At 49.2% G+C, this 14143-nt stretch overlaps 8 non-coding genes across 8 annotated transcripts; all 8 read left to right on the forward strand.

Annotated features, from left to right (window-relative positions):
- The first annotated feature begins 506 nt into the window (after positions 1 to 506).
- On the forward strand, positions 507 to 579 carry Trnaf-gaa (transfer RNA phenylalanine (anticodon GAA)). The gene has a single exon. It is a non-coding gene; the product is annotated as a tRNA-Phe (tRNA).
- Positions 580 to 6561: 5982 nt separating this feature from the next.
- Positions 6562 to 6643, forward strand: Trnas-cga (transfer RNA serine (anticodon CGA)). Its single transcript has one exon. It is a non-coding gene; the product is annotated as a tRNA-Ser (tRNA).
- A 708-nt stretch (positions 6644 to 7351) lies between these two features.
- Positions 7352 to 7433, forward strand: Trnas-uga (transfer RNA serine (anticodon UGA)). The gene has a single exon. It is a non-coding gene; the product is annotated as a tRNA-Ser (tRNA).
- Positions 7434 to 8017: 584 nt separating this feature from the next.
- On the forward strand, positions 8018 to 8090 carry Trnaf-gaa (transfer RNA phenylalanine (anticodon GAA)). Its single transcript has one exon. It is a non-coding gene; the product is annotated as a tRNA-Phe (tRNA).
- Positions 8091 to 8626: 536 nt separating this feature from the next.
- Positions 8627 to 8699, forward strand: Trnak-uuu (transfer RNA lysine (anticodon UUU)). The gene has a single exon. It is a non-coding gene; the product is annotated as a tRNA-Lys (tRNA).
- Positions 8700 to 8836: 137 nt separating this feature from the next.
- Trnas-cga (transfer RNA serine (anticodon CGA)) lies at positions 8837 to 8918 on the forward strand. Its single transcript has one exon. It is a non-coding gene; the product is annotated as a tRNA-Ser (tRNA).
- Positions 8919 to 9626: 708 nt separating this feature from the next.
- Trnas-uga (transfer RNA serine (anticodon UGA)) lies at positions 9627 to 9708 on the forward strand. Its single transcript has one exon. It is a non-coding gene; the product is annotated as a tRNA-Ser (tRNA).
- A 583-nt stretch (positions 9709 to 10291) lies between these two features.
- Positions 10292 to 10364, forward strand: Trnaf-gaa (transfer RNA phenylalanine (anticodon GAA)). Its single transcript has one exon. It is a non-coding gene; the product is annotated as a tRNA-Phe (tRNA).
- Positions 10365 to 14143: the final 3779 nt, after the last annotated feature.

The following is a 14143-nucleotide window of genomic DNA, read 5'->3' on the forward strand; positions in this document are numbered from 1 at the left end:
GCAATGTGCAGTATTATTGGCTGCAGCGCTACAGTGGCACCCAGAAGCCACAGCTCATCGCCTCGTCACACTGCCGTCCACCAGGTGTGAGTGCAAGTGTCGCCTCTCTGGGCAGTGCAGATGTGTCCATTTTAGCTTGCAGACAGTTACGTGTAGCAATTTATGAGCTAACGCAAGTCAAATGTTTTAGCGTGTGTATCTGCTAGATACTGCCTCTCACATGGTAGAGAGGCTCACTCCTTCTTGTGTCTCGTTCTCTGCACACGAGTTGCACGTGGCATCGATATAGCATAGGTTTTCTAGAGAAAGCGAAGTCAATATTACATGAATCGAGTCGACATGTTTGCTTCTTACGATGATGGAATCAGAAGAAATGTGTGTGGTACTTCACTGCATCTGCTGCTCGCCTTTCAGCGTCCCTATGTCTTATCAGACGAAGATGACTGTGAAATTGGCGGCGATTCAGAGGTTAACGAAGACGCGCAAATCTGCGGACTTAGGTGTGAGCCGAAATAGCTCAGTTGGGAGAGCGTTAGACTGAAGATCTAAAGGTCCCTGGTTCGATCCCGGGTTTCGGCAAGCGTATGATGAGACGCATTCGGACAGCGTATCCGCGCACATCGCGCGGAGCGGCGGAGCGGTTGCGGCTTTGTTTTACATCGCGGGGCGGCGCTCAGCGAGTGTTTCGAGGTCCACGTGTTCAAGTTTAATCAACGTGAGTACCATGTCGGCAATTACTAGGGCAAACACTGCACAGTTTGTGTTCGATAGAAATGCTTTGCGGCCCACCGCTTTTGAAATTCACGAATTTATATTTGAAGATTTGAAAATCCCGGAAGATCTAGTAGACACATTTCAATTGGATTTTGCGCAATATTCGCTATTTTTGAAGTTCTTTTCCGGCGACATCTGTGAAAAGTTTGTTGAGAAATTTGGCGGCGTGCGTAAATTTCGGCATATCAATGGCACAGTCAGTGATGTTCAAATTGTGCCCTCGGGTTATGGCGTTAGAACGGTCCGAGTATTTAATGTGCCTCCTGAATGTGGTAACGATTTAATTGCACGTGCTCTAACTCAGTACGGCGTTGTGTTGTCGATTGTTAATGAAAAGTGGTCTAGTGCGTACCGGTACCAGGTTAACAGTGGCGTACGTAGTGTCCGCATTGATTTAAAGAGACACATTCCATCTTATGTAGTGATTGCGGGCTGTAGGGCTCAAGTGACTTATATCGGCCAGCCACCCACGTGCTCAATTTGTCATTCCACTGAGCATTTACGTGCAGACTGTACCCGTCGACGACCCGTGCAGCTCCCACGTAGTGACGCTGCGGCTACCGGCGGCCACTTTGTGCCACTACTGAGTGAAATCGTAGCGGGCACTGTACCACATCCCCGACACGCCGACCCCATTCGTGCTGAGGACGTGCCAAGTGAGGTGACTGTTACTGTCGAGGCACCACAGGACCGGATGGAGGACGCTCCCATTTTGTCCTCGGCTGTTGTAGCGTCGGATGCAGTTACTACGGAGATCCCAGATGTTTCGGAGCATTCACCAGTTACTATTCCGGAAGCGATGGACATCACCTTACCCCCGCCTCCTCAGCCTGAAGAGGTTCCCCTCGCACCGAGGAAAGGGCGTACGAAGAAAAATAAAAATAAGGGTACTAGGAGTCAGCAGTCTGATGATGTGCCGTGCACCCCTGTATCAGAGAGTGGCAGTGAGAGTGAGGTTCCGACATCGTGCCCCCCTTCCTCTGAAAGCACTGCGCGCCAGGAGCGTATAAGGGAACAAACAGCAAAGCTCAAGGTTCTACTGAATACGGCACGCGAACAGGGTGCGCATGCTGCGAAGCGCAAAAGCGAGCAAAGTAGCGAGCAGGTCCCCCAGCGCACGTGCAGGCACGCGGTGACTTCGGCCGCCGGTACAGCGACAACACAAGCGAATGGGGCCACGTCCACAGACACCGCTGGCGGTCGCGCCCAACAGACCGACCGACCAGCGGAGACGCCCTGGTGGAAGCAGGAGGAGGACGACCCTGGATCTCATTAGCGGCTTTTAGGCGGACGCGCTGCAGTTCGTGCCCACTTCACATGAGAATTTCTGTTCTGCCGTTCCTGCACAATGAAGGATATTTTCTACCCTGTATTGTCCACGTGTTACGTGATGCATTGCAGCGCTTCTTGACAATTTTATTGGCAGGCTTAAGACGCAACATCTGCAGCTTTCGTTTCACATATTTCTTGCTAATATTTGAGTGTCTGTGTTTTAAATGGCCGCCGCTCGTCAACATCTAAAGATTTTCTCAGTTTTATCACTAAATGTCAATTGCATACAAGCTGCGCACAAGATTGCATGTTTTATTGATTTTTTAACTTTGGGAGGCTATGACATTGCATTGCTCCAAGAAGTTACAGCAAAGCGATTCGATAACGTTCCTGGTTATGATGTCATCTATAACATAAATGTTGACGGTACTTGTGGCACCGCCGTCCTTTATAAAAATGGACTGCAACCAACTGACGTTCAATCTTTACCGAATGGCCGCCTCCTTACATGTACGATCCAGGATGTCACCTTTATTAATGTATACGCGCCGAGTGGCACCGACCACAAACGTGCTCGATCTGTGTTTTTTAACCAAGAAGTGGTTCCGTTCTTTGCGTCGTCCCGCAATGTAATAGTCGGCGGTGACTTTAACTGTGTTACTGCCGCAGCCGATCAATTTCCAACGGCTAGCATGTGCCCGGAACTTTCGCAACTAATTGTGATCAATGATTTGATCGATGTTTGGCGACATTTTCATCCTGTCACAACGCAGTACACACATTTTTACCAGAACGGTGCCAGCAGACTTGATCGAATTTATGTGTCGCGGCCACTTCAACCCTGTCTTCAGAGAGTAGCCGTACATCCCGTCGCTTTTAGTGATCACTGCGGAGTTGTGTGTGACATGCACCTACAGGCCAATAGGCAGGCGCCACCTTGCCATGTTTGGAAACTCAATACCCGTCATCTGTCTGCCGCCGCTTTACGTTGCGAGATTCAAAATATGTGGCAGCTTTGTTTTGAAAAACGGGGAAGTTATGCCTCAGTCTTACAATGGTGGGTCGACTTAGCCAAACCGCAATTGCGCAATGTTGCGATGCGGTATGCAAGGGAGGTGTCGTTTTGGGAGAGGCGCACCATTGCCTTTTATCAGCAGTGCCTACAAGATGCGCTGGATGCACCCGTGGCGCCCGGTCAAAACTTACGCGCACGTTTACGTAGGATTAAAAATAAGATACTCAATCTTCAACTCCAAAAGGCGAAAGGACTTCTGATCCGGAGCCGACCGCTGTGTGCAACACTTGAAGAGGTGCCAACGCTTTACCACTTGGCACGCGAGAAACGGTCGGCGCGGAGGAAAGTCATTACCGCTCTCATCACGGACACCGGTGCTCGTCTCACGGCGAAGCATGAAATCGTTCCCCACGTCTCCGACCATTTTAAGAGATTGTTCGGACGGATTGCTGTCGACGATGTAGCACTTTCGTTTCTGTTAGATGAATTGGATACTGTCATCTCCGAATCTGACCGACAGTCGCTGGATGAGATGATGTCACTGGACGATGTGAAAGATGTGTTGCGCTCGTGTCGTGGGGGGAAGTCTCCAGGTCCAGATGGTCTTCCAGTAGAATTTTACCTGGCTTATTGGGATATTTTCGGTGAGACATTGACGACCATGATAAATGAAATTGTTCGTGGTGCTGCGGTCCCTTCAAAGTTCGTTGAAGGGCGTATTATTTTGATTCCAAAGACACCGACAGCATGCCGTGTTGAGGCGCTACGCCCTATCACACTTTTAAATGCAGATTATAAACTGGCGGCGCGGTGCCTTGCAACGAAACTCAATGTGGTCATGGACAAGGTCATCAGTCCGTTCCAGTCGTGTGGTGTGAAACGTCGCAGCATCTTTCATGCGGTGGCTTCATATCGAGACGTGGTCGCGTACGCGTCCATAAACGGCCTGTCCGCTGGAATTCTCTCCATCGACTTTGCCAATGCATTTGACCGTATCGGACACGATTATCTCTTCTCCGTAATGACAAAACTGGGCTTCGGCGGCCACTTTCTCACCGCTTTAAGGAATCTGTTAACGTCGGCGACTTCAACGATTGTAATCAATGGTTGGCAGTCTATGCCCATCCCTATCACAAGGTCGGTCAGGCAGGGCTGTCCTTTAGCAATGCTCCTATTCGTCATTGCGCTCGACCCGTTTTTGCGCGCAGTCGGTCGCATCATTGAAGGTGTCCAGGTCTGTCAGGTCTCTCTCAAATGTGCTGCCTATGCTGACGACGTGGGACTTTTCATCGGGCGGACACACGACTTGGACAGAGTGCGCGATGTTTTGCTGTTATACGAACGTGCATCTGGCGCCGTTCTAAATACGCGGAAAACAGTGTTAGTACCGCTGGGTCGGCGGGGACTGTATGCTCAACAGGACTGGTTCCGCGTTGTGCACACCCACAAAATTCTAGGACTCGACATAGTAGCGTGCCCACAAAAAATGCAAGTTTTAAACTGGAGGCGAATTCTTGGTACTGTGAAGGCCCTATGTCGTAGCCACTCAGCTCGCCGACTCAACTTACATCAACGTGTGGCGGTTATTAACACTTTCATCTTATCAAATGCGTGGTACATCGCCCAATTGCTTAGTGTTCCGAAGCAGATAGGGAGGGCGATCTCGCAGGCGGTCTACTGGCTCCTGTGGCGGCATGAAATTTTTAAAGTCAAGGCTTCGACCTGTGCCATCGACAGGCAACTGGGCGGCCTCGGTTTCACCGACGTTCCACGCAAGTGCGACGCGCTGCTCGTCCACCGGACAGCCACCCTGCAGTCCGACATCCCGACAGGAACCACCGCGGCACTTCTGGAGCTCTACCGCCCACACTCTGAAGTCGCCCCCCTTTCTCTTGCGGCCATCCCGTACAAGATGTCCTACATACGGGAGTACTTTTTAGCGAGAAGCTACGCTCTGTCAACGGCTACCGACAGGCACAGGACCGCCCGCGGCCTCTACGTTGCCCTGACTGGACAACCACCGCTTCATAAACTAGTGCTCCGGAACCCCACAGTGGAATGGGTGAAGGTGTGGGCCAACATCAACAACCCGGTGTTACCATCGGACGTGAGTGCGCTATGGTTCAAAATCGTCAACAACACCTTAGCGACGAACCAGCGACTTGCTGACATTCATCTCCTCCCCTCTGCCAACTGCGGAAGATGTGGAGATGTGGACACACGGGAACATCGAATTGAATGTGCATCGGTGTCGACGATATGGCGGCTGTGTCAACGAATGGTAGCTCACATTAATAGAACACCACCTCACCTCGTGTCTGTTCGTCGTGTGGTAGTGCCTAACTTCAAAGCCTTCCCGCGGACGAAGAACAATGCCACTGTCTGGATCTTAGGGCATACGATTTATGCCCTTATAGATATGGCTGTCACTGATCCTTTGATATACCTCGACTATTTGTGGACCCAGTATGTGAAACTGAAAGACTGCGTTAAATTTCGCGAACTGTTTGCAAATTTTTTGAAGGCTGCCTTGAATTACGGATATGAAATACACCTGCGGACAACACCTTGAAGTGACACTTACTGAGTTCCCGCGTTCCACTTTTTACTTATTTTTTCACCTTTACTTGCTTTGTTTGAGTTATGGTTGATGGATTGTGCCATCAAAACAACTAGGGCCTATCAGGTTTATTTGCAAGAGAGGAGTGTTCTTTTAATTTTGAGAACGTTAATTTAGTTCACGAGGCTTCATGAGAAATTTTAAACGATATGGCCTGTTGTATGTGAAACGTTCATGATTGCAGAAGAGTTTTTTGTTTTTTTTTTCCATTCCGGACTGTCGAGATTTTATTTGATTACTTTATGTGAATTTATATTTCATTCGTGTGATGCGCACGACAAATTCTCTCCTCAACCGGGGAGACTCACGCTCGGTAAGAAGCAGAAGATTTTCCTTTTAAGTAGAATTGGACTTTAGTTGACAAACCAGCAGAGTGTTGAACCGGCGGAGGAAAGAATACCGTCCACGAATTCCGAACTAAATTCCTTTTCTTTCTTCATTTTCTGTGGAAGAGGACCACATACCATCTGAGAAGAAGATGATTTTGTTTTAAAATTATTCATGTGTCCAACGGAATCCGACAGTCCAAAAAAAAAAAAAAAAAAAAATTAAAATAAAATGAAAAAAATACAAAAAAAAATAAAAGACAAAAAAAAAACAAAAAAAAATACACCGAAAAAAAAATAAAAAAAAATACACCGAAAAAAAAAAGAAAAAAAAAATAAAAAAAAAAAAGATAGCTCAGTCGGTAGAGCATTAGGCTTTTAACCTAAGGGTCCAGGGTTCAAGTCCCTGTTCGGGCGGAAATTTTAATACTTTGGTAGCGATTCCTCTGGTAGCGGTGGAAACACTACGGAAAAGAATGCAGCTACGCCGTTTTCTGATGCCACATAGCTTTAAACCGCAGAAGTTGCATGTGTCGGAGAACCTCGACCTACGGGCAGTCGTGGCCGAGTGGTTAAGGCGTCTGATTCGAAATTAGATTCCCTCTGGGAGCGTAGGTTCGAATCCTACCGGCTGCGTGCGATTTTGCGTAAAGAGGAGCAAATATTTTCACACACGTGAACGCGGTTGCAAACCTATGGCGCCATCTTCAACAAGACGAAAATTTCCGTTTAACAATACTGAGTGTCGCGACGGCTGCTGCTTACTGTGGCTACCGGTTCTCCTCTCACTGACGCTGGGACTGCAGAAAGCCGTCGCAGGCCCACGAGTGCGCTCCCGTCATTTTCTCGCGTCGACGCCGAGTTCGTGAGTACACAGACGTGCTTGGAAGCGTTGGACAGAGCCAACATTCATTTCTCTCTTTTTTAAGAATCGCAATTCGGTCATTCGAGTGCGGAAAAAGCAATGGTGCAGCGTTTCTTTTCTTAAGATCTCGCAGCTACTTGCAAGTATGTCGACCACTTAAGACGACAGAAAACTAGCGTCAGCGGTGCGTCAGTGGGAAGTCGGTGAAGTCGCCATTGGAGCCATAAGCCAGTAATTACGTCATGCGAATCACTCGCATGCCACACAGCTGTACGATAGCTCAGTCGGTAGAGCGTTTGATTTTCAACCAAAGGGTGTTGGGTTCAACGCCATGTCTAGGAGAAAATTAATACACTTTCGTAACGGCTAATGTGCTGGCAATGGAAACACTACAGAAAAGAGTGAGGCCACGCCGCTTTCTGCCATTGGATTGCTTCTAAAGGTGCACTTTCACGTGTCGGAAGACGCTACTGCTACCGGCAGTCGTGGCCGAGTGGTTAAGGCGTCTGACTTGAAATCAGATTCCCTCTGGGAGCGTAGGTTCGAGTCCTGCCGACTGCGGAAATTTTGTAGCTCTCAAAAGATGGGCGTTCAGCTGCATTCTAGCAGTTGCGTCACTACTAAACACGTGGGTCGCCGGCAATGTGCAGTATTATTGGCTGCAGCGCTACAGTGGCACCCAGAAGCCACAGCTCATCGCCTCGTCACACTGCCGTCCACCAGGTGTGAGTGCAAGTGTCGCCTCTCTGGGCAGTGCAGATGTGTCCATTTTAGCTTGCAGACAGTTACGTGTAGCAATTTATGAGCTAACGCAAGTCAAATGTTTTAGCGTGTGTATCTGCTAGATACTGCCTCTCACATGGTAGAGAGGCTCACTCCTTCTTGTGTCTCGTTCTCTGCACACGAGTTGCACGTGGCATCGATATAGCATAGGTTTTCTAGAGAAAGCGAAGTCAATATTACATGAATCGAGTCGACATGTTTGCTTCTTACGATGATGGAATCAGAAGAAATGTGTGTGGTACTTCACTGCATCTGCTGCTCGCCTTTCAGCGTCCCTATGTCTTATCAGACGAAGATGACTGTGAAATTGGCGGCGATTCAGAGGTTAACGAAGACGCGCAAATCTGCGGACTTAGGTGTGAGCCGAAATAGCTCAGTTGGGAGAGCGTTAGACTGAAGATCTAAAGGTCCCTGGTTCGATCCCGGGTTTCGGCAAGCGTATGTTTTGAAGCTGATGCCAATGGAATTGCTCCGAGTCTGTGATGATGTAGGTACAGCCGATAACAAAAATGACTCTATCCTGTAACTGTTCAGGTTGTCTAGTGCTTGCCGTAAGAGGAACACAGTAGGCAACTCCCTGAGAAGTAAGAAAATACGAAAAGTCCTACCGACTGCGTTCCTTTTTTTGTGTCAGGAGATGAAGAACGTCTCCAACGGAACCGTGAAATGAGCGAAAACGTGGGAAGCATTGCATTCGAAATGCTTGTGAAATTTCCAATTACTCAGTGAGTGTCGACAAAACACGTAAATCCTCTACTCCAACGTATGAGACCTAACGACTGCTGCGGTTTGTTTTTGCATCGTGTGTCAGCATTCTTCGATAGTCTGCTACGAGCTTAGCGCGACACGTTTGTAGACAGCATTCAGGCGACGTTTAATTAGTAACAGCTCCATGCAGCGATAGCACAGCTGTGAAGGACATGAGTCAATGTACAGCTGTGCATCGTGGGATGTTCTCTACTGTCGTGTGAGCCCGGATAGCTCAGTCGGTAGAGCATTAGGCTTTTAACCTAAGGGTCCAGGGTTCAAGTCCCTGTTCGGGCGGAAATTTTAATACTTTGGTAGCGATTCCTCTGGTAGCGGTGGAAACACTACGGAAAAGAATGCAGCTACGCCGTTTTCTGATGCCACATAGCTTTAAACCGTAGAAGTTGCATGTGTCGGAGAACTTCGACCTACGGGCAGTCGTGGCCGAGTGGTTAAGGCGTCTGACTCGAAATCAGATTCCCTCTGGGAGCGTAGGTTCGAATCCTACCGGCTGCGTGCGATTTTGCGTAAAGAGGAGCAAATATTTTCACACACGTGAACGCGGTTGCAAACCGATGGCGCCATCTTCAACAAGACGAAAATTTCCGTTTAACAATACTGAGTGTCGCGACGGCTGCTGCTTACTGTGGCTACCGGTTCTCCTCTCACTGACGCTGGGACTGCAGAAAGCCGTCGCAGGCCCACGAGTGCGCTCCCGTCATTTTCTCGCGTCGACGCCGAGTTCGTGAGTACACAGACGTGCTTGGAAGCGTTGGACAGAGCCAACATTCATTTCTCTCTTTTTTAAGAATCGCAATTCGGTCATTCGAGTGCGGAAAAAGCAATGGTGCAGCGTTTCTTTTCTTAAGATCTCGCAGCTACTTGCAAGTATGTCGACCACTTAAGACGACAGAAAACTAGCGTCAGCGGTGCGTCAGTGGGAAGTCGGTGAAGTCGCCATTGGAGCCATAAGCCAGTAATTACGTCATGCGAATCACTCGCATGCCACACAGCTGTACGATAGCTCAGTCGGTAGAGCGTTTGATTTTCAACCAAAGGGTGTTGGGTTCAACGCCATGTCTAGGAGAAAATTAATACACTTTCGTAACGGCTAATGTGCTGGCAATGGAAACACTACAGAAAAGAGTGAGGCCACGCCGCTTTCTGCCATTGGATTGCTTCCAAAGGTGCACTTTCACGTGTCGGAAGACGCTACTGCTACCGGCAGTCGTGGCCGAGTGGTTAAGGCGTCTGACTTGAAATCAGATTCCCTCTGGGAGCGTAGGTTCGAGTCCTGCCGACTGCGGAAATTTTGTAGCTCTCAAAAGATGGGCGTTCAGCTGCATTCTAGCAGTTGCGTCACTACTAAACACGTGGGTCGCCGGCAATGTGCAGTATTATTGGCTGCAGCGCTACAGTGGCACCCAGAAGCCACAGCTCATCGCCTCGTCACACTGCCGTCCACCAGGTGTGAGTGCAAGTGTCGCCTCTCTGGGCAGTGCAGATGTGTCCATTTTAGCTTGCAGACAGTTACGTGTAGCAATTTATGAGCTAACGCAAGTCAAATGTTTTAGCGTGTGTATCTGCTAGATACTGCCTCTCACATGGTAGAGAGGCTCACTCCTTCTTGTGTCTCGTTCTCTGCACACGAGTTGCACGTGGCATCGATATAGCATAGGTTTTCTAGAGAAAGCGAAGTCAATATTACATGAATCGAGTCGACATGTTTGCTTCTTACGATGATGGAATCAGAAGAAATGTGTGTGGTACTTCACTGCATCTGCTGCTCGCCTTTCAGCGTCCCTATGTCTTATCAGACGAAGATGACTGTGAAATTGGCGGCGATTCAGAGGTTAACGAAGACGCGAAATCTGCGGACTTAGGTGTGAGCCGAAATAGCTCAGTTGGGAGAGCGTTAGACTGAAGATCTAAAGGTCCCTGGTTCGATCCCGGGTTTCGGCAAGCGTATGATGAGACGCATTCGGACAGCGTATCCGCGCACATCGCGCGGAGCGGCGGAGCGGTTGCGGCTTTGTTTTACATCGCGGGGCGGCGCTCAGCGAGTGTTTCGAGGTCCACGTGTTCAAGTTTAATCAACGTGAGTACCATGTCGGCAATTACTAGGGCAAACACTGCACAGTTTGTGTTCGATAGAAATGCTTTGCGGCCCACCGCTTTTGAAATTCACGAATTTATATTTGAAGATTTGAAAATCCCGGAAGATCTAGTAGACACATTTCAATTGGATTTTGCGCAATATTCGCTATTTTTGAAGTTCTTTTCCGGCGACATCTGTGAAAAGTTTGTTGAGAAATTTGGCGGCGTGCGTAAATTTCGGCATATCAATGGCACAGTCAGTGATGTTCAAATTGTGCCCTCGGGTTATGGCGTTAGAACGGTCCGAGTATTTAATGTGCCTCCTGAATGTGGTAACGATTTAATTGCACGTGCTCTAACTCAGTACGGCGTTGTGTTGTCGATTGTTAATGAAAAGTGGTCTAGTGCGTACCGGTACCAGGTTAACAGTGGCGTACGTAGTGTCCGCATTGATTTAAAGAGACACATTCCATCTTATGTAGTGATTGCGGGCTGTAGGGCTCAAGTGACTTATATCGGCCAGCCACCCACGTGCTCAATTTGTCATTCCACTGAGCATTTACGTGCAGACTGTACCCGTCGACGACCCGTGCAGCTCCCACGTAGTGACGCTGCGGCTACCGGCGGCCACTTTGTGCCACTACTGAGTGAAATCGTAGCGGGCACTGTACCACATCCCCGACACGCCGACCCCATTCGTGCTGAGGACGTGCCAAGTGAGGTGACTGTTACTGTCGAGGCACCACAGGACCGGATGGAGGACGCTCCCATTTTGTCCTCGGCTGTTGTAGCGTCGGATGCAGTTACTACGGAGATCCCAGATGTTTCGGAGCATTCACCAGTTACTATTCCGGAAGCGATGGACATCACCTTACCCCCGCCTCCTCAGCCTGAAGAGGTTCCCCTCGCACCGAGGAAAGGGCGTACGAAGAAAAATAAAAATAAGGGTACTAGGAGTCAGCAGTCTGATGATGTGCCGTGCACCCCTGTATCAGAGAGTGGCAGTGAGAGTGAGGTTCCGACATCGTGCCCCCCTTCCTCTGAAAGCACTGCGCGCCAGGAGCGTATAAGGGAACAAACAGCAAAGCTCAAGGTTCTACTGAATACGGCACGCGAACAGGGTGCGCATGCTGCGAAGCGCAAAAGCGAGCAAAGTAGCGAGCAGGTCCCCCAGCGCACGTGCAGGCACGCGGTGACTTCGGCCGCCGGTACAGCGACAACACAAGCGAATGGGGCCACGTCCACAGACACCGCTGGCGGTCGCGCCCAACAGACCGACCGACCAGCGGAGACGCCCTGGTGGAAGCAGGAGGAGGACGACCCTGGATCTCATTAGCGGCTTTTAGGCGGACGCGCTGCAGTTCGTGCCCACTTCACATGAGAATTTCTGTTCTGCCGTTCCTGCACAATGAAGGATATTTTCTACCCTGTATTGTCCACGTGTTACGTGATGCATTGCAGCGCTTCTTGACAATTTTATTGGCAGGCTTAAGACGCAACATCTGCAGCTTTCGTTTCACATATTTCTTGCTAATATTTGAGTGTCTGTGTTTTAAATGGCCGCCGCTCGTCAACATCTAAAGATTTTCTCAGTTTTATCACTAAATGTCAATTGCATACAAGCTGCGCACAAGATTGCATGTTTTATTGATTTTTTAACTTTGGGAGGCTATGACATTGCATTGCTCCAAGAAGTTACAGCAAAGCGATTCGATAACGTTCCTGGTTATGATGTCATCTATAACATAAATGTTGACGGTACTTGTGGCACCGCCGTCCTTTATAAAAATGGACTGCAACCAACTGACGTTCAATCTTTACCGAATGGCCGCCTCCTTACATGTACGATCCAGGATGTCACCTTTATTAATGTATACGCGCCGAGTGGCACCGACCACAAACGTGCTCGATCTGTGTTTTTTAACCAAGAAGTGGTTCCGTTCTTTGCGTCGTCCCGCAATGTAATAGTCGGCGGTGACTTTAACTGTGTTACTGCCGCAGCCGATCAATTTCCAACGGCTAGCATGTGCCCGGAACTTTCGCAACTAATTGTGATCAATGATTTGATCGATGTTTGGCGACATTTTCATCCTGTCACAACGCAGTACACACATTTTTACCAGAACGGTGCCAGCAGACTTGATCGAATTTATGTGTCGCGGCCACTTCAACCCTGTCTTCAGAGAGTAGCCGTACATCCCGTCGCTTTTAGTGATCACTGCGGAGTTGTGTGTGACATGCACCTACAGGCCAATAGGCAGGCGCCACCTTGCCATGTTTGGAAACTCAATACCCGTCATCTGTCTGCCGCCGCTTTACGTTGCGAGATTCAAAATATGTGGCAGCTTTGTTTTGAAAAACGGGGAAGTTATGCCTCAGTCTTACAATGGTGGGTCGACTTAGCCAAACCGCAATTGCGCAATGTTGCGATGCGGTATGCAAGGGAGGTGTCGTTTTGGGAGAGGCGCACCATTGCCTTTTATCAGCAGTGCCTACAAGATGCGCTGGATGCACCCGTGGCGCCCGGTCAAAACTTACGCGCACGTTTACGTAGGATTAAAAATAAGATACTCAATCTTCAACTCCAAAAGGCGAAAGGACTTCTGATCCGGAGCCGACCGCTGTGTGCAACACTTGAAGAGGTGCCAACGCTTTACCACTTGGCACGCGAGAAACGGTCGGCGCGGAGGAAAGTCATTACCGCTCTCATCACGGACACCGGTGCTCGTCTCACGGCGAAGCATGAAATCGTTCCCCACGTCTCCGACCATTTTAAGAGATTGTTCGGACGGATTGCTGTCGACGATGTAGCACTTTCGTTTCTGTTAGATGAATTGGATACTGTCATCTCCGAATCTGACCGACAGTCGCTGGATGAGATGATGTCACTGGACGATGTGAAAGATGTGTTGCGCTCGTGTCGTGGGGGGAAGTCTCCAGGTCCAGATGGTCTTCCAGTAGAATTTTACCTGGCTTATTGGGATATTTTCGGTGAGACATTGACGACCATGATAAATGAAATTGTTCGTGGTGCTGCGGTCCCTTCAAAGTTCGTTGAAGGGCGTATTATTTTGATTCCAAAGACACCGACAGCATGCCGTGTTGAGGCGCTACGCCCTATCACACTTTTAAATGCAGATTATAAACTGGCGGCGCGGTGCCTTGCAACGAAACTCAATGTGGTCATGGACAAGGTCATCAGTCCGTTCCAGTCGTGTGGTGTGAAACGTCGCAGCATCTTTCATGCGGTGGCTTCATATCGAGACGTGGTCGCGTACGCGTCCATAAACGGCCTGTCCGCTGGAATTCTCTCCATCGACTTTGCCAATGCATTTGACCGTATCGGACACGATTATCTCTTCTCCGTAATGACAAAACTGGGCTTCGGCGGCCACTTTCTCACCGCTTTAAGGAATCTGTTAACGTCGGCGACTTCAACGATTGTAATCAATGGTTGGCAGTCTATGCCCATCCCTATCACAAGGTCGGTCAGGCAGGGCTGTCCTTTAGCAATGCTCCTATTCGTCATTGCGCTCGACCCGTTTTTGCGCGCAGTCGGTCGCATCATTGAAGGTGTCCAGGTCTGTCAGGTCTCTCTCAAATGTGCTGCCTATGCTGACGACGTGGGACTTTTCATCGGGCGG

This window comes from Schistocerca gregaria, unplaced genomic scaffold, assembly GCF_023897955.1.
Source record: "Schistocerca gregaria isolate iqSchGreg1 unplaced genomic scaffold, iqSchGreg1.2 ptg001165l, whole genome shotgun sequence".
Taxonomy (NCBI): Eukaryota; Metazoa; Arthropoda; class Insecta; order Orthoptera; family Acrididae; genus Schistocerca; species Schistocerca gregaria.